This window comes from Manis javanica, chromosome 12, assembly GCF_040802235.1.
Source record: "Manis javanica isolate MJ-LG chromosome 12, MJ_LKY, whole genome shotgun sequence".
Classification (NCBI taxonomy): Eukaryota; Metazoa; Chordata; class Mammalia; order Pholidota; family Manidae; genus Manis; species Manis javanica.
Window position 1 is genome coordinate 1,432,863 of NC_133167.1, and position 22,674 is coordinate 1,455,536.

General features: G+C 56.0%; 1 long non-coding RNA gene across 1 annotated transcript; it reads left to right on the forward strand.

The window, feature by feature from the left end:
• The first annotated feature begins 2,909 nt into the window (after positions 1-2,909).
• LOC140844878 (uncharacterized) lies at positions 2,910-14,289 on the forward strand. Its single transcript, XR_012123397.1, has 4 exons — positions 2,910-2,995; positions 9,883-10,088; positions 10,746-13,576; positions 13,677-14,289. It is a non-coding gene; the product is annotated as an uncharacterized lncRNA (long non-coding RNA).
• The last annotated feature ends 8,385 nt before the right edge of the window (positions 14,290-22,674 follow it).

Consider the following 22,674-nt stretch of genomic DNA (forward strand, 5'->3'; position numbering starts at 1 on the left):
AAGTGCCCCAGGTCGGTGGGAGGGCTGCTGTGCCCTCTGGGAGCACAGGGGGATGTGGGGGCACAGGGCGGCGAAGCTTCCATTGTCAGGTGAGGTGATATGAAGGCATGGTCGGCATGTTGTTGGTAAAAGCCGTTGCCCGACTCTGGGAGGGCTGGGGCCGCACCATCGTTTATCCGGCAGCCAAGGGGTGAGGAGGCCCGTGGTTCCTCGACGCCTCCCTCACTGCTTAGCTTCATCCTGAATCTGGGAGCAAGGGGCCCAGATGATGTCCCAAGAAGTGGAAAATAACACTCAGCCAAGAAGACCTATCAGATATTTTTATGATGGAAGATGTCAGCCACAGACAAAGGCAGAGAGAATTACACAATGAACACCCGGGCACCATCACTGAGTTTCAACGATTATCCTCTTACTGTAAGTGATTGATAAAAGTCCAACCTGCTTTTATCAATATTCCACACATGTTCCCACCTGCCCTCCTCACCTACTATTTCCATATTTGCAGAAAATCAACACTGATTCCTTAATCTCAGTGTTCACCTTTCCCCAGTTGTTTATAATTCATTTTATAGTTTTTAAAAATTTGAGTCAGGAGACAATGAAGGGTTGTGCATCATGACTGCTTGATATGTGTTTAGTTTATAAGGTCCCCTGCTGTGCCCCATCTCTTTTTTATAGAGTGAGGCTTTTTTAGTGGTGACATTTGTTAAGGGCAGTGGGTCACCTTCTCTGTGATTTTGCTGATGACATCCTCAGGGTGCCATTCCACTTGTTCCTCTGACCCCTGTAGTTCCTGAAATTTGGTAGTTAGATCCCAAGGCTTCATCAGGTCCCCAGATATGTAACTCGTCCCTTCCAGAGGCACATGGTGGGCAAATGCCTCTCCTTCTCAGATGTGAATGGATGTGAGTAGCCGGGGCTGGCCATGGCCTTGACCCCTAGGGGCTGTACTGCAACCATGTTCTGATCCTCTCATCTTTTCTTTCTCATCAGCTGCAGCACTTCCACAAAGACAAATGGCCCCTTATGGTATGACAGCCTCAGGGCAGACAACCCCAGCTGGACCTCCCAGTAACCACGCTGCTGGTACCTGCCCCATGTGCTGTCTTAAAATGCATGCCAGGTATGCAGATTCACATTTGCATAGATGTGGATACATGCATATAGATGTACATGACTACATCATATTTATATTACATATGATCATTGCTTCCCAGAAAATCATGACTATATTCTTCCAATCTGTTTTCCATGCATATAAATATACTTAGATTGTACACACACACATATGCATATACAATACACACAGATTTTTATATATCTACATCCACACATACATTATGAGTGTATAACATTATATTTGTTTATAAACTGATATATTATTGGTTATATAAAACATCTGTTATTGGCATGGTAATAAATATGTCAGTGGACCAAACTCCTGTGTAAATGAAACTTAATAAAAGATAAAGATCAGTATATCAGAACAGAGGGTAAATGATCAATGAAGGGTGTGTGGGCAGCTCATTGCCACATAGTAAAATGTCATTCACTCTGCACGACTCTACATCAGAGTTAATACCAGATGACTGAGCAGCTGATCAGAAGAACAGACAGGGGGTGTCATGTAACCCCGAGCAGAGAGGCCCCCTGAATCCCTAAGCCATAAAGGAAGAGGCTGGAAATTTTCATCACACAAAATTTTTAAACTTCAATACAATGAAATGCATAGTCACTAAAACTAAAAGATAAGTGATCATCTAAGAGAAAATATTTGCAACTTAAGTAGTAGACAAAGTATAAATATCCATAGAGTGTAATAAGCTCCAAAACAGCAATAAGAAAAAGACAAACATAAATTTAAAATGGACGGAGTATATGCATGGGCTGTTCATACCCAGGGCAATGCAAACTAGTGCAAAAATGAAATGTCAGTTTTCACCTGCCGGACCTGGAGAAAGACTGGCTGGTGTGACACAGTGTCAGAGAGGCTCTTCCCACCATGGGTGGGGCATGCAGCAAGGGCTTTGACAGGGAAAACTAGCTTCTTGTCTGGGTTACACACTCAGAAGCCTTCCATGCCAGCAGTTGGAGCTGTAGGAGTCAAATGTTCAAAAGCAACTGCAGAAAACTTTCTGCAAATTCTGTTTATTCCTGTGTATTTGTAAAGGTGTACAAATATCCATCCATCTGTCAGAAAATGGTTGAAGAAACTCCGGCTGTCTATACTGTGAAACGCTGCACAGATGCTAGAACAAAACAAAATAAACATATACGTATTCACATGGAAACAGTCTAAAACGTTATCATTAAGTAAAAATGCTAACTATGGAGCAATACATATAGAATGATTCCATTTACGTAAAAACAAACTAATGTGCACATATAATGATTCTGGTGTTTTATCTGCATATATATATATATATATATATATATATATATATATATATATATATATAAATAAGCACATAGCAAAAACTCTGACAGAATACGTACCAAATAGATGGTGGTGTTGCCATGATTACTCTGCAAAGGGCAGAGTAAGGCTTAGAGTGGAAAATGAATTTGCTTTTGTTTGCAATTCTTACCAAAACAATGCACTTATTTAATGTAATTTAAAAAATTAAGAAGCCATGGTAAAGTAAAAGTGGTACTTAGGTGAATATTTTTAATATGTTGCAAATGGTAAAAGATATTTCTGAATATAACAAGAAAGGAAGAAATTATGACCATGTAAATATTTAAAATGTAAGTGGCAAAACAAACAACCCGACCATATTATGCCTAAAAAACAAAACGCAAGCGAAGAAACTATTGGCAACACATGTGCCGGGTCGTAGTTAGTCCTAAAATATGCAGAGCTCTTCCAAATCAATAAGCTGCCATTTTCTTCTTCTTTTCAGCATAGTGGAGGAGGACTTTGAAGTCAAAGAGATGTTCCTTCTTTGGTGGTTTCTTCATCTCTGCATTAAGGAAATGTCACCAGGTATAGGTCAGTCATCATGATTTTTATTTTATTGCCTGATACTCAGAAAACTCTTTCTGCAAATTCCAGTTTTCCTTATCTCTGGGTATGTGTTTTTACACCACTGAAATCTTTTACTACTGCTTATTTTTATTTCTTGTGTTTCCTCTGTTCTTGAAGAATCATGTAAATTTTCTTCTAAATCTGCTTTCCTCGCCCTCCACATAATACAGCAGCACCATTTTCTTCCCTTGGTCCTTTTCCCCTGAATTCTGGAAGCACATCCCCAGAGGTGCATCGGGCACACCTTTGATTTGAGTTTCCGCCTTATCAAAGCTGCTTTTGCTGGACCCGATAATCATCTTTCCTATATTATAATTTTAGTTTCTTTACAATCTTTTTTCCATTTCTGACTTCCAGAGCCATCAGATGATTTCTGTCTTTAGTGTTGTCCATGCTTTCCTGAATTTTGAGGAGATATGGCATATACCCTAAAAATGTCTTCTGTTTTCTGAGAAAATTCTTTTGCACACGTATGGTTTTGTCTTAAATCTCAGGGGACTGCAACCCTTTATTAAGCGCTTGGCATTGTTAGTGCCGGCTAAGTGCTGGGTGGCTATCCCCCGGGGTGGGAAGGTCTCCCCTTGAGTGACAGCTGGCTCCTCCCCCTTGGCTCCTCCCACCTCTGACTTCAGTTGGCAGAGCTTCACATTTGTAAGCTGAGTTTCTGGTGGCCATGTTGCACTTCTCCAGTCCAGTCCCTGGGCCACCCAGCTCGCGTTGAGGATAGGGGTGTGGTGGGTCCTTGCAGGAAGAAGACAGGCCTGGGAGTTGCTCCCCCATAGGCCTCAGCTGCAGGGCCATGTGGTCATCCCCTCCTGCTTCCTCACTTTGGGGTGCCCCCCACACACTGAGGCCTCCTTCCACCCCAGCCCCTCAGCACGAGCTGAGCAGGAGCTCCTGCATGTGCAGGTGTGTGGGGGTCATCACCCGGGAGGTTGCACCCAGGCAGTGTGCCCTGGATTTCCCAGGGGTCACTGTGGTGACCAGGACAGTGGCTCCCTGTGGGGTAACTTCTCAGTGGCCGGCCCCTGCCTCCCTGCTCTTGGTTGGGGAGCCCCCCTTCCTCCTGTTCTTACCCCCCCCCAAGAGGCACTTTCTCAGCTTTCCAAAAACCCTTTCTTAAACTGTGTGTCGTGAAATCACCAGACATGTAGAAATGGAGAGATTCTGCCCAAGTGGAACAGAGCCCGTGTGGCCACAGATGTGCGCATGAAGTTCTCGGCAGTGCCGTCCCTTGCAGCCCCAGCGGGAGCAGTGTGGCCGCCACCACTGGTGCCCAGGACCGATGCCCTGGCACACGGGCGCTGCTGGGGCCAGAATGGCTCTGCCACATGCGCTTACTTGGAGAGCCTATGTGTTGAATGGCTGTCGTTACTCCGGGTGGTCTATCAAGCCGGTTCATGTGAACACAGAGTGCCCCAGGGGCACCTTAGCCAAGCAAGCATCCACGGCTGCTCTGTCCACCAGGGGTTCCCGAGGAGTGTGTGGGCCAGGCCTTGAGACCAGCTTTCTCCTCTGGGCCATCATCTGGGGGCCATTCTGTGAGCATGTGACAGAGGGGCATATTTGGCCTGACCCTGTGGTGCCCCGAAATGGGTGGACTGGGACTTCGTGCCAGGGGTCTTCCCTGGAGCCTTTTGTGTGGTGGCTGCCCACCCAATACCCATGCCCTGAGAAGGCCTCCAGGGTCTCTCAGCCTGGCCACGATGTGTTGGTGTATCCGTCCTGAGTGGTCTAAGGTACCAGAGACCACACACCTCACCAAGCATCCACCCCTCCCAGCCCACACCACCCAGTTAGAGAACCAGACCTGGCACCCCCAGAACGATTCCCTAAATGTTCCCTGTGCACCCCCACTCCACTATTACCAGCCATGATAATTGTAAAGCCCTCTCCCCGGGGCACTTGCTGAGTGCCCAGTGTGACACCACCTCCACCCCCAGGAGAGGGAGAGACTCAGAGAAACCGCCTGGGAAGGGCTCTGAGCAAGTGCAACACCCCTGCTCCATGGAGGCACTGAAATAGATGCCATCTACATGCACCCACCACCTTACCTGACCGCAGACCTCGAGTTTCTGTCTTGCCCATTGTGTCTCCATGCCCACTGCGCCGCAGCCTCCTGCGTGCAGAGGTTTGCATCGTTTGGTTCACTGACGCAGCCGTGGCACCTAGACCAGTGTCTGGCCCAGTGCCCCTCCAGGGTGGTGATGAACAAGCCAGTGCTCACAACTGAGCTCTTTCCATGGTGGGATACGCATCCTAGAGCCTGGAAGGTGCCATGGGTGCTACGTGTTGACAGTCATTTCTTCAAATATCTCTGTGAAGTTTTGCAGATAAACAGAGAAGTTGAAAATATTTTATAATGAACACGCATAGGCCCATCACTCAGACCTTCATGGTCCACTCTTCTTGCATGATCATGTCAACCCATCCATCCAGCTTTCTGTCCATTCATCATCCCATCTTCTATTTTATGCATTTCAAAGTGAGTAAGAGACATCAGTGCCCATCTCCCCAGGTAGTTTCCTGATCACCGTACCTACAGTGCAACAGTTAGTTACAGGTTTTGTGCGTGTTCTGCAAACAGTGAGATGAATGAGCCCTTTGCGCTTGCCAGCCTGGCTGAAGGCTTGTCTTTGTCCATCTTTGCAAAGAAGTGGCTCTGGGTCTTGTTCCCTTTTGCTCTGCTGCCCTGTTTTATGTCTCTCTGCTCCCATCTTTCCTGTTCTCTTCTTTCTCCTGGGTTTGGGTTTATTTTGTTCTTTTTTTTTTTCTAGCTCTTTAAATGCAAAGCCAGGCTCCTGATTTGAGGTCTTCCTTCTTTTTATGTGTTGCCGTTTGCAGCTGTTCATTTTCCTCTGAGCACTGTCTTCACTGCATCCTGTGAGAGTGTCATTTCATGACCTGTGTAGACCAAACCCAGTAAGATGCAGAGCACACTGTCCCCCGAGCAGGTTCTCTCAAGCCCCTTTCTCCCAGTCAAACCTCCCAGTGCCCCCAGTGCCTCCAGAGTCGACCACCTGTCCAGTTTGTCCAGCAACGACGGAGCTTTACCTGTCCCAGCACGTTGCATAGACAGGGTCATACGGTCTGTGCCCTTCGGTGGGAGGCTCCCGCTCGGCGCAGCGTGTCAGAGAGCCACTCGTTGCTCTGTGTGTGTCGCAGCTTGTTCACAGGGCCACTGCTGAATGTGTGTCTGTCTGTCCTCATCTGTTTGTGGACACCCTGACTGCACCTGGACTGGCCTGGTGTTTGGTCCTTATGACCCAGCTCCGGAATGTTCCTGGCCAGGTCTTCTGGTCATGCAGCAGGTGAGCACCCAGGCGCAGGAGATGGCCGTTTGGTGGTGGGCGCTGGCCTGGCAAGCTCCCGCGAAGCTGCTCTGTGGGCCCCTCCATCTCTCCGTTCCTTGGCCCCCCTCAGCCTAGACCCCAGGGTTCCAGCTAGAAGCGGTCATGAAGGTGATCCTAAAGGCCACTTGTTCTGCAGACACGGATAAGCCCTTTCCCCGTGGCAGGCCCAGTGCGAGGCTGAGGCACCCTTGGGTCTTGTCGGGTGAGGAGCCACTGCCATCACAGGCTGCCACAGAGGCCAGACCCCACTGGCGCTGGAGCTCGGGGCTGGAAAGGGCCGCGCTGCAGCCGTGTCTCAGTTCACCTTCCAAGGACATAAAGCTCTTTGTCTCAGGGAAATAACTGTGATTGGCCTTTTGCTTATGTGAAGGGAAAGCAAATATTATACTCTGCTCAGAAACGCTCTAGTCAGCAAGGAGCTAAATTGCTCTGCATAATGCAGTAAATGGCTGTCTTCCTGGGGGTGGAATTGCATCTTTGTTGATTATGTTTCTTTAGGAAATTTCTCCTAAATATGGACTTAATCTGCACTGTTCCTGAAGATGGTTGTTTGTTAGAGGATCTAAGTGTGTGAATGTGTGAGAATGCATGAGTGTGTACATACATGTGTGCCTGTGAGTGTGAGTGTGTGCATGTGAGCATGTGTATGAGCATGTGTTAGCATGTACATGCATGCATGTATGCATTGTGTGAGCATATGCGTGTGAATGTGTGTGCACATGCATGTGTGAATATATGTGTGTGTATGTGTGTGAGCAGTGCATGCATGTATGCATGTGAGTGTGTGTGCGTGTGCATACATTGAGTGTGTGCATGCGAGCATATATGTGCATGTGAGTGTGTATGTGAGTGGGTGAGCATGTACATGCATATATGCATGTGAGGGTATGTAGACATGTGAATCATGTGAGCTTATGCATGTGTGTATGTGTATGTGTGAGTGTGAACATGTATGTGTGAGCATGTGCATATGTGCATGTGTGTGTGAGTGTATGTGTGCATGTGCCTGTGTGAGCTCATGGGTGTGCGTGCATGTGCAGCCCTGCTCAGGCAGTGGCCACAGGGATGGAGGCGGAGCACCTGCAGTGGCCTGAGCTCACCCCTCTGGCGAGGCGCCTGCTCACCCAGCAGGACAGTTGGCATCTCCCCGCACCAGGCTGTTTCCTCCTGGCTTGTCCTAGAGGGGCCAGAGGGCAAAGTCGGCCTCTGAGTAGAGGGTCCCTCATGAAGGGACAAGTCACCTCTCTAATCTGGGAAAGGACAGGTGCAGTCGGGAAGAGGGGGCCGAGGGCTTGGCCTTTTCCAGAACGCAGGCCCGTCACTAGAGACAGGAGGGCTGACCCCCAGAAGGGCAGGCAGGGGCTGGAGCTTGGGGTGGACCCTCAAGGAAGCCAGAACAAGGGGTTCTGGAGGAACGCAGGCCCAGGACGAGCCAGTGCCTGGGCTCCAGGGAGTGGCTCCTTCTCCCATTCCTCCAGGGCGGCCGCTTGGAGAAGAACCAGGACCCAGACCATCCCATTTGTGGGGTCTGAGGGTCTCCAGGCATTGCGACTTCAGTCTGCAAGGCCCGGGAACCCCGCATGGCCCCCCATCCCAGTGCAGATTAACACAGGAGGGAAAGAAGTGTGGGACGGAAGCCAGCACAGACAACTCAGCTGGGTGGGCACCACAGGGCAGGGACTTTCAGCCAGAGGTAGTGTCCTTTCCTCAGGGGACAAAGGAGGGCAGGGGACACGGGGACAAGATGGGAGAGAGGGACAGAGGGGGAGCCTGGGCAGGAAGGACAGCCATGCACCCCCTCAACACCACTTTTCCACCAGAGACTGGGGGCTGCTGTCACCACATGAGCCCCAAGGAGCTGGGGGGCTAGGAGGGGAAGAGGAAGGGGTGAGGGGTTCGTGCAGGAGCAGCTGACAGAGGACAGGGCTGGGGGTGGGGAAAGGCCGTGAGCCGGTGGAGTCTATGTGGGGTGACAGGGTCTCATCCCACGGGGCGCAGCTGGAACATGGAGCGCACACCCTGTGGTGATGTGAGGCTGCCCTCTGAACTGCCCACCGCCGGGGCCTGCTAGGCTGGGGGAGGGATGGGTTGAGCCCTGAGGCCTGAGGGCAGGTGGGAGGAGGTGCTCAGGCCCCCTTGCCTGGTTTAAAGGGGGCTGGGTCTCCATTTTCCTGTCATTTGGGTCACGAGGTCTTGAGGGCGCCTCTCCCCTCTGGCCTGCTGACCGCCCTCTTCACAGTGGGGAGTGGGGCCACCTTTGCTGCGTCCAACTGGTATCACAGCTTCTGTCCTGAAGGCTGGGGTGCCCTTCAACGTTGGCCTGACCTGAATGCAGCTATTTCCACTCTGGAGCCGGGGAGGGAAGAGAGGGAGGGGTGGGTTTTGGGAGCCGCCACCCACCTGTGGGGCGTCCTGCCTGTCCGTGATGTCACCCGGGGCAGGTGCGACTCCCAGTCCCTGCACAAGGGGCACACGGACCCCACATGCGGCTCACCAAGGAGTGACCCACGTCCCCTGGATGCGGTCAGTTCCCAGAGTCCTACCGGATGGGCTTCCCACTGCCTGTCTCAGGGCGGAGGCCCTCGTGCCTCCCTCGTCAGAGGCCGCCTCAGAGACCCGAAACCATTGGCCCCCAGCGCCCATCAGAGCCTTACGCTGCCCACAGACATCACTGCCTGGATGCTGACCCCGGGCAGCTGGGAGGGGCCCCAGCCTGGGGGGCGGCCAGGGCCAGACTCCCACCCAACCTCAATGGATGGCTGTGGCCTCCTGGCTTCCACTGCCCTGTGGGAACCTGGGGGTGGGCATGGCTGGGAGACCGCGGCCCAGCGGCCATCAGAGCTGCCCGTCTCTGGGCCCTGTAGGCCCTCGGGGGGTCACCCCAACCCTCAGCAAGTCCAGGGAGACGCGGGGCTCCCAGTGCTGGGGCTGCCCCTCCAGATGCCTGCTGTCCTTCCTCTGCCTCCACGTCAGAGTCTGCAGTGCCCTGGGCGCCAGGGGCCCGGCACTGGGGAAGGGAGAGCTCTGGGGGGCCCGCACCCAGGCCTCCTCCCCAGCCGGGGCCCCTTGCCTGCACCGCTCATGTGAAGCGAGCACCCTGGGCTCCCAGCCACCCTGCCCTGAGCTGCCAGCCGGCCACATTCAGCCATCAATCCAGAGGGGCCCCCACTGCAGTGGGGCCCCTGAGGTCAGAGGGCAGCACCCTAGAGGCTGGGTCGGCCAGGCTTTGCCTTCTCTCTGGAGTCGGTCCATGCTGGTGGCTTCGCTGGTCCTGAACAGACCACCTACTCCCCCCGACCGTCTCTGGGGGTCACAGCTGGCATTAAAGGGGCAGCTGGCAAGAGGCCCAACGTGATGCCGAGGGCCCAGGGGGTCTCAGGGCCCCCTAGGGGAGCAGCTGCCCCAGGGCTGTGCTGGGACGGGGGCCCTGCAGGCCCTCCAGGGGCTGGTGAAGGAGGACATGCAGCCTCACGGCTTCAGTGTCACATGTCCCTACAGGCATGCTTTGTTTATCGAGACCGGAAGGACTTGGAGCGACTGGCACGCTGCTCCGGCTCGGTGGGACCGGGGGCTGTTCACCAGCTGCACGCAGGCTCCATGCAGTGTCCCCACGGCTGCAAACATCCGTCACGTGATGGTGGCTCGTCTGTGCTTCATAAACCAGCCCCTCTCTCTGCCTGCCGCCCAGACAGAGGCAATGCCACGTGAGCTCCAGGAACTACAGTCTTGAGGGCGAGCCCGGTGTGCTGGGCCCAGGGAAATCTGCCCCTCAGGGCCGCTCGTCTCAGACTGGCTGCGGCACCCTGGTCGCTGCTTCCGGCTGGTTCCCTAATGGGCTGGAGCAGAGGGAGCCCAGGTCTAAGTCTGCGGGGCCTGGAACCCGGGTGGGAACGGGGCACACGGTGCTGCAGTTCAGGCCAGCCTGTGTCCTGGCCTCTCCTGCCGCCAAAAGGCTGAAATGGCCGTGTTCCCCTGTCCCGGGGGAGACCCGGGCCTGGCAGTGGAAGGGCAGGCTGCGGGGGCCTGCAGGGACCTCACAGGGAGCCGGCCAAGCCAGGGCCCAGGTGCCCCTCCCAGGGCGCCAACCCCACCGAGCTCCAGCCTCACCTGTAAAGGGGGCTCGCACCTCTGGCTCCACTCCAGGAGGCATGGTGGGGCTCAGGGGAGGCAGGCTCAGGGTGCCAGCTCCCAGCAGGACTGGGGAACTTGGGCTGCTGGCCCCAGGCCTGGGGAAGCCAAGGGCCTCTCCTCTGCTCACAGACCCTGCAGAGCAAAGGCGGCTGCACTCCCCCCGCCACACGGCAGGCAGCCAGGGCTCCCATCGCCCTGCGGGTCATTAATTACTGGGCTTCTTTCTGTAGCCGAGGCCATTCCGGCCCTGACCACAGTGACCGCTCCCTGCAGCCGGGTCCTGCCTCTCCTCACGGCCTCGGCCACCTGCAGGTGCTGGGCCAGCCTGACCGCCCCCACCCCCAACCCTACCACGTGGGCCCTGGGGTCCTTGGCGAGACCCACCCAGCGGTCTCTGTGGTTTCCAACACTGCATGCACTGCATCCGGTCCCACCTGCCACCAGGGAGGACCTAACACCTGGGATGGGGTGGGGGGTGACGGCCACAGGCACTCAGCAAGTTCATCAGAGCTGGGCAGGAAGCCCCCTGCCCCTCCCCAGAGCCGCCCTCAGCTTGTGGAGCTGGTGTGGGGAGCTTCTGAGGGGCCCGAGACCAGGCAAGGGGCGGAGAAGGGGGGCTGGCTGCTGGTTGGAAATCAGATACTCGGGGAGGGTTGGGTGGGCAGTCCTCCTCTGTGCAGCCAGCCCGGGGAGTGTGGGGTGCGGTCACAGTGGTCATTGTGGGCCTTGCTGGGGCACATGTCCTAGGACACCAGCACAGCCTCGGCTGGGCACTGGGACGTAAAGAAGGGGACGCCTGGGAGCTGGCCTACAGGACCCGGCACGGCCCGCAGTCCCAGGTTGCAGGCTCCTGCCCGTGGGCCCCACACTGTCTCGAGGACCACCTCCCCTGCCCTCCTTCCCACTTCCACTAGCAGGCTCACCAAAGCCCCTGTGATGGGAAGGCTTGGTGGAGGCTCCAGGAAGAACCCCGTGGTGGGCGTGACGACTGCAATGCGGTGCGGGATGGACACACAGCTGTGGGTGTCTGGAGGCGGGGAGCGACCCCTGCCAGGATGGGGCAGCCGCTAAACAGGCCCCAGGAGACTGCAGCTTTGGTAATGGGGCTGGAAGCAAGTGGTGGGATGGGGCATCACACGCAGAGCCAGCCTGGTTAGGGCTCCTCACCTGAACGCACACCCCTGAGCTTTGGGGGCTGGAGGTGTGCCGGTCCCAGCCTGCTGTCAGCGCTGGGCACACTGGGCCGGGGGTCAGCCCTGACTCTTCTGAGGAGCCGGAGGGCTCTTATCAGCCAAGGGTGTCCCTCCACCCTGCTGGGGTGCTAACACTCGCTGTAGCTGCAGGGCCAGGGTGGCTCTGTCCCCGTCACACATTTCTGCCCCCCTGGTCTCCTGTGCCAGAGACCCGCCTCTGCAAAGCATGGCCAGCACAGAGGTCTGTGGGGACGTGGCCCAGCACAAGGCCACCAGTCTCAGCCCAGGGTGCACGCAGCCCTGTGTGCCCAGCATCTCCGACCCTGCAGGGCAGCTGGCATGCCTGGGCCCCCGTGGGAGTCGGTGCGTGCGCTCAGCCCTGCCCACGTGTCCCGAGCCTCTGCTGTCCCCGCCTCGGTGTCCTCACCTGTGACATGGCCTCCCAGCCCTGTCCAGCATTTAAATCTTTCTCATGCTGATGAAACAAGGACACTTTCTTTGAGAGCTTGTAACTCATGGCTTAAGATGCGCTTCTGAATTTTACTCCGGTCCTTGGACATTAGTTAAAAAACAAACAAGGTGAGATTGACAGGGGTGGGTCCTTATCTCAGGGCAGGCTGAGGGGAGGTTATTAACTATTTCTTCACACTCAGGAGCAGCTAGGAGGACCCAGCAGAGCCCGGTGGCTGGGGTGGGGGGCGCTGGCTGCAGGGAAGGGAGCTCATCAGCCCTGGGGGCTGGATGGCTCCAGAGCTGTTCCAAACTGAGGTGGGGGTGGCTTGGGGCCTCGTGCCTCCACATTGTCCGCTGCTGGCCCTGGACGGCCCATGGGACATGACCAAGGCCAAGGACGGTCCCCAAGGTCAGCAGCCTGCTCTCCCAGCAGCAGGGACCAGCTCCCCACCCCCGAGGGCCAGAATGGTGGCCTTTCTCCCAGTCACAGGCAGGAGCGGGTTCAGAGCCGTCGGCTGGCGCACCGGGCCTGGGACTCTGCGGACAGCCTCTGGGCTGCGGCCTGCCAGGAGACACCCTGTCTGAAGGATTCACATGGCAAGACTGAGACAAATTCCTTTTCTGGAACATTCCCCCCAGTGTTTGCTCTTTCTCCAGCTCCATATAACAGGCGTGGCCCCAGAAGTGGGAGCTCCACGTGGGCAGTGGACACTTTTTAGACCCAGGAGCACAGGTCAGCTGCCTCTTTAGAGTCCCTCCCTGGGCCAGGCCCCGGCCCTGCCCCTGCCTCCCTGTCGCTGTCCCCGAGATAACGAACCCTCCCCAGGCCAGCCCCAGGGACACTCCGAAGCTGCTGGACTCCCAGGCCACTCGCCCCCAGGGTGGGGCAGGCACGCTCCCTCATGGCGGCATCATCGTGGGGTGGCTTCTGGCCCCTGTGACCACTCCCTGCACAGCCACAGTGGCCTCTCGGGAGAGGGCTGCCCTGCAGTTTCCCGGGACCACACTCTCTTTCAGTCCTGGGCCAGGGTGGGACCAGGGCAGGAGTCCAGTCTGCATGGGAAACCCGGACGGGCCCGCGCGCTTTCCCGTTCAGGAGGCACTGGTGTGGGTTAGCTGGCCACGCTCTGGGACCCGCTCTGGAACCACGTGGAAGGGCTTCTAGGCGGCGGGCGGGAGAAGACACGCAGGAGGCTGCCCTGGGCTGGGCAGCGGGGTCTGGTGGCTGCGGGCTGGCCTCCCTGGTGACTCTGACCTCACAGGTCCACCTCCATGGAGCCTTCCAGGAGGAGGGGGTCCACAGTGCCGCCCAGGTGCTGGGAACAAGGCAGTTGCTCATTTCTCAGTGAGTGTGGCCCATGCCCGGGCCAGGCCTGTGCTCAGCGCCCCGCCTTGCTGCAGCAGGACGCCCCGAGGTGCGCTTGTCCTTACTGCTGATGACGGGGTGGTGGGATGGTGGGGGGCAAAGGTCTCCCAGCTGTGGCCCCACCCCCAAGCCCTTGCTTCCCCCTCCAGGTCCGAGGCCTTTCCTGCATCCCTTCACGTTTCCCACCGAAGCACCTGGAGTTGGTGTCGATTTGCCTGACTTGAGAACCAGGCAGCGTTGGGACTTGGACGAGGGAGGTGGCTCTGCGTGGACGTTTATATGCTACACGTACATCCATTGCCCCAGTTTGGAAACACAGCTTTCCTTCCTATTTTCTGATCTTTGAATGTGTCTTAAAACTAGTATGTGAAATTCACCTAGTCATGTTTCTGTTGGGGTACTTCTCCCCTGAAAAATCCTCAGGGATGTCTTTAAATTGAGAGCATCTTAGAATCTTGGACATGTGCTTTAGGATGGGAAAGACCCCTGTTTGACCCTGACCCCACTATTTGCTGGTGTGACCTCACAAGGCATCTCACTTAGCTGAACCCCACCCCCCATCAACATTGTCAATTTATGTGGAAAACACAATATGATGTCACCAAGAAAAACCACCGGTCCTGAGGCAGCAGCCCCTTCTGGGCCCCCACGCACTTCCCTCATGACGTTGTTTGGCACCCAAGCCCAGTCGTGGGGCGTGATCTGCAGGCCTGGGCCACGTGTCTTAGAGACGAGGAGCCGGCAAGATGTGCCTGGCCTGCCGGCGGGGAATCCGCAATGACCCCAGCTTTCTCCCCTGAGGCGGCCCAGTCACCACTCTGCGCCAGCCCGGTTTCTTGGCAGAGCAGGATGCCTGGCTCGATGGTCAGAGAGGCACATGCATGTCATGTCCAAGTGTCAGTTACAGTTACAAGGAGGGCTTGCCACCTGCCAGGCCCTGATCCCTCCACCCAGGGGTGCTCTCTCCCTTGCAAAACTGCTTTCCCAGTGTGGAAACTGCGGCTCAGACAGTCGGGATGCCTAGGACTAGTGGGGGACAGGCGGGCGGCCCAGGTGCTGTGACCCCAGAGCTCTGCCCCTCTCTCTGGGCCCGACCATTGGCCGCTGCTCCCTGCTTCGGCTCAGGGGGAGCTTGGGGGCGTGCCGGACGTCCCTGGGGCCAGCTCAGCGCCTGCAGCGAAGGACTAGGACATGGGGTGGGGGCAGTGGATGCGTCCCCTCCTTCCTGCACTTCCTGGGGCAGTACCACAGGGCTGCACTCTGAGTGTAGAAAGAGGTGCCCGGGCCTGAGGAGTCAGGTCCAAATAGGACCGTAAGTGCCTCGTACGCTCCTGCGGGGCTGATCCCTACCTTGCCGGGAGAACTGCAGCTCCGTGGCATCCAGAAAAATGAGAGAATCCTTTCTGAACCCACGTCTTGGCAAGACAGGCAGGCAGTTTTGATTCAAAACACACCCATGGCTCCAGAGAGAATCACTCACGAGCAGCCTGGGGATGGCCAGGGGCAAGGTAGAGCCGCTCCACTTAACATCTTCAAGGTCTCTTTTAAAAACAATTATTAACTTCATCTGAAACTCAAATAAGATCCACAAATCAAAAACAGAATTAACAAGCAGAAAGAGGGCTGTGGAATTTGATGTGGAGGCCTCTTCGGGGAAATGCACCGCGTCTGCTCCCATCCAGCCTCCACGGGCCCGGGTCGAACCTTCCGTGCCCTGGATCACAGAATTGGATGTGACATTTTCAGGTGAGAACAAGGGCGGACACCCAGCTAGCCAATGTCAGCTTGCTTCTGGACCTGTGACGCTTTAAAGAAAACCAGCTACCAGGTCTTTGGTGTGACTTCTAGGTTCACCAGATCTACTGGAAGGCTGCGCTTTGAGGCCCTTGAGGCCCCGGGAGCCTCCCCCTCCGGTTTTCCCAGGTAGGTGTCCACCTGAGGTGGTTTTATATCTGAGGATGGCTGTTTGCTCCTCGCTGAAACCCGTTCATAAATGCCCACGTTGTGGTACCAAGGGGCAGCGACACTGAGGGTCTCGGAACTTCCTGGTCAGATGCCATGTCAGCACGACCAGCGCAGAGATGGGACTCCCGCGCCCGTCCAGTGCCCCACCTGAGTAGCACACGGGCGCCCTCGGCTTTGGTGTTCATGCTGGTCTTGCTTTGAGGAGAAATGTTTCCATTCTGTAAGATGCCCCCCACTTTCCCGATGTTTTCTTAGTTACCTGTCATACACACACACATACACACATGCATGCATTCACACGCACATGCTCCGTCCCAAGGTGGTGGGGCTGCTTCAGGCTCAGCTGGCCTGTCCCAGCACTGGCGTCACTCAGTCACCCTGGAGAGATGGCAGGGCCAGCAGGTGCCACGCTCTGCCGGCAGTACCATGGGGCTGCACTCTGAGCATAAGCAAGGGTTTTTTTGCACACCAGGTTCCTGCTGTTTTTAATACTCAACACTCGTAGAATGCCAGCCCACCGCCAGGCTCAGCCCTGGGTCCTCCAGGCCCGTCCCCAGGGCCGTGTGGCTGGTGGTCAGCTCCTGCGCCTCTGTCCTCAGACCAGAAGGCCAAGTGAAAAGTCTCCACCGGAAGATTACGGGGTTGGTGCTGCGGCCATGGAGAAGGGCACATGGAGGCGGGAGCAGGCTGGCGTAAGAAGGGCCAGCTTTTCCTGATTCCAGAATGGCCCTGACCATGACCTCTGGCCCCCTTTTAGGTGAGCTGCTCCCAGCCTGCTGACAGCGGGCTGTGGTGCCGGTGGACCCGTGTGCCCAGATGAACACAGGGGGCCACTGGTGCCTCCAACAGACATATCCTAAGCACATTCTGTGTGCCAGCGGCTCCTGAAGGGCCGAGACACAGCTGGGAACAAAACAGTTGCAGCTGCAGAAACTTTGGGTGGTTCTGTTTCTAGGGGGAGAGGCGACTGCAAGCCAGTAAAGGTGATGCTGGTATCTTGTCCCAGCGAGGGCCGTGGGAGTGGGAGCAGGGAAGGGGGCCAGGCCTGCTGGCTGGTGGGGGCTGCAGCAAGAACACGCCGTCAGGACCCGCCTCAGGTGGGCGGCACAGGGGCCTGGGGGAGGGGGTGCAGAAATCCCAGGCCTGGAGAACCCGCTTCCCCCGGGGGTGGGCAGCACTTAGACGGCTGCTTTCTATGGAGCGTGCGCGTGGTGAGCAGCCCTGCCTGGTGACGTGTGTGCGTCTTGGTGTGTCCGACAGAGGAGCGTTCTCAGCTGTGTGCCTTTCTCCGTGTTTGTTGTGTTGCAGAGGGTGGGAATTTTTATGTTTATGCACTAAAATGCATTAATCACTTTCTTATTGTTCCTCCAGTGTTTTTTGTTTAGAAAGGCCTTCCGCAGGAGATCAGATACTTCCTGGAGTCACTTCGAGTTACCGCTCGCTCCCTCTCCGGGTGATCTCTAATCAGTCTGGGAGTTCTGGGGCGGGGCTGAAGGAGCGCCCGTAGGTTTCAGGTGGCCGGTCACCTGGACAGCATCAAGGGCAAGAGTTTGCTATGCCATTTCTACAGTTTTAAGGAAGCATGAGTCCCCATCAGGCTGGAGGGAAAGCAGGCCCTTCCCCACGAGAAGCCTGGCCTCCTTCAGCCCGGAACCTGACAGTATGTGCTACGCATGTTATGTGGATCTTTTTGTCCCAATTTAACTTGCACTTGTTTCATTTACCTCCTGTCAGACTTTGGAATGAAAGGGGACTTAGTTACCAGGAAAGTGGTCTGTTGGGTTGCCTTCTCATCTTTCTTACCTTCTTTCAAAATTCTTGTCTTTTCCTTTAATATATTTGAACATTCAGTTCAGACATTTACTTATTTTCTATAATACTTTTGATATGTGGATTCCCTTTTGCAGAGCAGGAAGAAAGGGAAAGGCCGCCAATAGCAAAAGGGCAAAGGACATGAATAAATGGTAATAAACACAGAAAACAGTTTTGGCATCACTAGAATTTAATTAAGTACAAAGTAATGCATTAAAAATTGGATAATACTGTTTATCTATTCCACGGATAGAAGCCACTGCAAGACGCAAGCCCTGCCTGCAGGGATGTGCTGCAGCGGGACCTCCCCCTCCCGGTACAGACGCAGGCGCGAGCACGGAACCCAGCAGGGCATCCAGCAGGGCATCCAGCAGGGCATCCAGACCCGCATCCAGCACGGCAGGAAACGACCTGACTGTGGAGGGCAGGGGAGGAAACAAGGCGGTTACTCTTTGGCCTGCATTTCTGAGTTAGGAATGTGTGCTAAGAAAAGAAGCAAAGGGCAGATACAACTTTAGTCCGGCAAGTTCTTCAGGGTAAAGGAGAGCAGAACGAACAGCAAGGAAGATGCCCTACATGACACGGCCGGATGGTCACGCCGCCCCAGTCAGCGCACTAGCGTGTAGCCATCGAAAATCATGTGAAGGGTTCAGCACGCAGTTGGGCAGGGGGGACGTTCCGGACATATTAACATAGTGAACAGTTTTATCACACCCTCTCCTTGCTGCCCACCAGTTCAGGGCCGAGGCACGGTAAGTAGCAGTTCCTTAATTTTGGATCACTCAGCTTATTTTCTGACTCCCACGTCTCACTTCTCTGGGCTGATAGAAGTGTGATTCTGACCACTTAACCTCAATTGTTCCTGAGGCTTGTCTCAATGACTTGGTCATCTCTGTCACCAGCTGCCACGCGCCTGGGGTTCTGCAAGCTTCATGCTGTGCCTTGGCATTGGGGTGAGGGGGCTCTGCCCACCAGCACTGACCGCCCCTTCTGTCTGCTGAGGAGGACTCCAAGCAGTGATGCCGTGGGGGCAGTGAGCACACCCAGTGACCAGATCTTGGTCTCTAACACCATTCTCTGATAAAAGGACCCAGAGCTGATACTAGGATGGGGGCAGGAAATGCAAGAGGTGGGCTGAGCCTGGTGACTTCCTTCCAGGGTCCAGTATGGAATGGGGGGACGAAAGAGAGACTTCAGCAGAGAAACCTGGTAGATGCTACTTCAGCCAGGCGATCAAGTCAACAGAGATGTGCCACGTGGGCAGTATGGACGCCTGACCACGGGACGCTGAGAATGCCACCTTACCTTTGTGCTTCTATGCAAAGCACACACAATCCCAGTCTACTCATGAGAAAAACATTAGACCAAGTCAAGTGGAAGGTTTTTCTGTAAAATTCCTGGCCAATCCTCCTTAAAACTTCCATGGTTATCAAAAACAAGGAAAGTCTGAGAAACTCATGGCCAAGAAGAGCCTACAGAGGCATGAAGAATAAATACAGTGGGGGCCTTGGGTGGGGCGCTGGGGCAGAACCGGCGAGTAGGAGAGGGGGGCACAGCGGATCCGGACACGGCGTGGCAGGGGCTACTCCCAAGCTGTCGGTGTCGGCTCATGCATGCGGTGAACACACCCACCTGTCAGGGGTGCGCAGCGGGGGAAACTGGCTGTAGGGTATACAGGAGCTGCCCATGCCATCTTGGGAACTTGTCGGTAAATCTGAAACTGTTCTAAAATAAAAAGTTTATTTTAAAAAAAGCTGTAAGTGGTTACTCCCTGATAAAATATGTTTTTGCTCTTTGGAAGCAAGCAGGATCTAAAAATAAAGAGAATGGCAGTGTGGAGCTGAAACTGGAGCTGGAGGTCTCCGTGGGCAGGAGAGAGGGACGGGGCTGGGATGGCCACGCTGGGGTGGGCAGCCTGCAGGCGGGTGGGCATCGGGGCCACAGGTGGACCAGGTCCACCCGAGGAGGGCCGGCCTGGCCTCCGACCCCGCCTGTGTCTCTCCCCACTCCTGCTGGCCCTTCCCTCTGTCACCAGCTTCCTTCTTCCTACCCTTTCTCTTCTTCAGCCTCCCAGGAGGGTCTCTCCCTCCTGCCTGGTCAGCTCGGCTACCAGCCACCCCGAGCCCCTTGCAGCCCCCCCGGCTCGGCAGCAGCTGCTCCTGCCCCCCTTCCCCACAGCCGCCCAATGCTGGACATGGCGCTCATTTTAATGGTTTGCCCTCTTGCTTGAGTGAGTCTTTATATTCATGAATTTTAGGAAACACGTAAGATGCACACATCACCAGCCCCCTCTGGGAGCTCAAAGGGAGCCGGCTATGCGGACACCCTGCCTGGCACTCACCTGTGTCCAGTGGCGCAGAAGGGCCACCACCTGCAAGACAGCCTACATCACTGGTGGCCTTCGTGTTGGGCAAGCAAGGGCTGGCGCTATGGGTCCAGAGCAGGCTCGCAGAGGTGCTGGGCGCCAGCATCCTGGCAAGTCCAGCAGTGGCCGCCAACACCAGTCTTGGCAAAGTCTGTTCTCTGCGGGGCAGTGAGGCCTTTCTGCCCCACAGTAACGTGGGTGCGAAGTCATCGGCAGCCACTTCTGCGGTGGCCGCCTCCCACGGAGGCCACACCCCTCACACATCTTAGTGTCTGTGGACCACAGCTCTGGGCATAGAGCCACTCTGGGCCCACTGTCCACTGAGAAATCTCCTGGGTGGTGAGGCAAAGGCAAGACAATTGGAGCTCTTATCCCGCAGGGCAGCTGGGGAAATAAACCAAAGGACGCAGCTTGTTGAGAGCCGGAGCTTCCTCCGTGTGGTGGCGAGCGCAGAGCCCATGGCCGTAGGTTCTGACAAGAGGATGGATCGCAGTCAAGTTCAGTGTCCCCCAGTGGTCTCCCCGCTTAGGAACTGGAGAGACCACAGAGGCGCATGCAGAGGTGAGGCTCCACCTGTCTCCAGGGGGCTCTGAGTCACCAGGTGGTGCCCCGGGGATGGGTGGCTCAGCATCGGCCCCTGCCCTTCCCTGCGGGCACTCCATCCTCGGTCCTGGTCTGCAGGGGCAACATCGAGATGCCACACGTGCACCTCTTGCCAGCTGGCTGCTGGGGATGGCAAGCCACTCCCAGCCCTGTGATGGAATGAACTGGCGTGGGCAGGGTGAGGCCAGACACAAGGCACAGGCCTCCCTGCCAGGCGGAGGAGGCCCATTCTGAAATCCCACCTAAGAAGCAGTGCAGCTGGGTGTGGGTGCCAGCAGGGCCAGGAAGGGCAATGAGGACCAGAGTTGGCGCCGCATCCTGTGGTGGGTAATCTCATGAGGCGCCCTAGGAAGGGCAGCTGCTTGCCCCCACTGGGGACGGCCGTGGAGTTCCCAGAATAGCTTGATGTTCAAAACAAGGAGAAACTAAAACAGATGTGTACGTGGACGCTGCCACTGGGACGCCACCTCAGGAGAGCAAGGCGGGGCCAGGGCCACCAGGGCAGGCGGGCGGCGCATCCTCTGTGGGGCCACATGGGGAGGGGAGGGGGCAGCAAGCTCCCAGGCTAGGGTGTCGGGCTGAGAGGTCAACAGGTACCAGAATAAGCTGAGCTTCCTGGGAGCGCCAATTTCTGCTGGTGGGAACCGCAGGTGGGCATGGGGCCCAGGGGGGCGGAGGCCTGCAGTCCCGGACAGGGAGCCACGCTCTTGGAGCGGGGCTCCCAGCGCCCTAAGCCTGCCTGACAGTCTTTTCATTCGATTAGTCAGCCCCAGAGCCGGGTGGGCAAAGATGTCTTTCCTAACAGAAAAGGAGAAGGACTTGCTGATCAGCCACACGGATACCTCATGCCCACATTCAGGGCCCTGCAGCCCCACCAGGAGCTCTCCAGTCCTCCACCCACGGGCCGCAGGGCCCTCCTCCCTCCTAAGGCCTTCCCCAACGCGCTCACATGGTGACACCTTCCTGTAAGCCACAGCTTCCGCCGGCCAGGCGATGCCCACTCCTGCTCCACAGGGCAGGCGCCTGGACAGCCCACCCAGGGAGGTCACGGGGGGCCCTGTTCTGCCCTGTTGTTCTATTTCTTAACTTACCACCAGATTATAAGTTTGCTACTTGCTTCAATCAAAGTTTGGTTAAATGGCAGCTGCCCCCAACCACCTCTGGGTCTCCCAGGTGGCACCCTCAGGTCATGTCCCCTCTTTCTGCCTCAAAAACACAGTTCTCCTGAATTGCTGCAGCCCCTCATTGGAAGTGGGGAGCAAAAGTGGGTGTTGCATCTGTGCACAGGCCGACTCGGTCTTTGGCAGAGTCAGAGCAGCTTGGCGGCAGGGGGCTCCCCACCATCCAGACGACACCCCCATGAAGGCAGTCGTCGTGATGCCCACAGAAGGGACTGGCATTTGGGTCTGGATCTTCCCTGGTTTTGGCACCCCTGGGCTCCACACCCAGCGGTTCCCAGATACCTAAATATCCAAGCAGCCTCTGGAGGGAAAACAGAGCACTTCCCAGAGGAGGAAGTGGGCCGCAGGGAGGGAAGCCTGTAGCCAGGACTTCAGGCCGGTGGGGGCAGCGCCTTCTTTTATGCTGTCTTCTCAGGATGGCCTGCAGGGGCACTGAGCAAAGAGCGCCAAGGGGCTGCCCAGCAGTGGGCTTGTCCAGGCCAGGACAGCAGTAGGGGGCCCACTTCCTCTGCACCCCCACTTTCCAGCACCTCCTCCCATCTCCCTTTTGCCCTAAAGACCCCTCCACACCAGGCCCAAGGGAGCCAGGGACACTCTGCAAGAGGTACCTCACCTCCTTCCCATCCCACCAGCCCCTTGGCTGGACGGACTGTCCTGTCTATGCCTGGCTGTCCATCGGCCCTGACTTGTACCTTCTGACTTCCTGGGTGAACTGCTCCCTCCAGCCACTCCGTGGGCACTTCAGCCTTGCCAGGAGCCCCTCTCCCAACTCCTGTGGGGTGAGCTCACATGAAGGCAGGGGTCTCTTCCTGCGGGGAGGCACTTCCCACCTCTCCTCCTCTCTGATGCAGCTGACCTCACTTCTCCCCACAGCAAACAGTGACCAGGAGGCAAGCAGACCTGGGTACCAACCTGGATCTGTCTCTAGAGACTAGGGAACCCCTATAATTGCCCTGGACCCCAGCTTCCCCTTCTGTACGGATATGCCCCTTGCATGCAAATGTCACAAAGGCGAAATGAGACAACCTTTGTGGAGGTGGTTGCTGATACTCAGATGCTGGTGTAAATATCAGATCTACACAAGGGAACGGCGAGCATCAGAAGCCGCAATTTTTTGAGTAAATATGAAATATTTGTGTTTTAAATTCTTTAAAGAGAATTAACTTGCAACTCAAAAATAAAAATAAATAATGCATTATGGGAGTTAAAACACAGATGGGA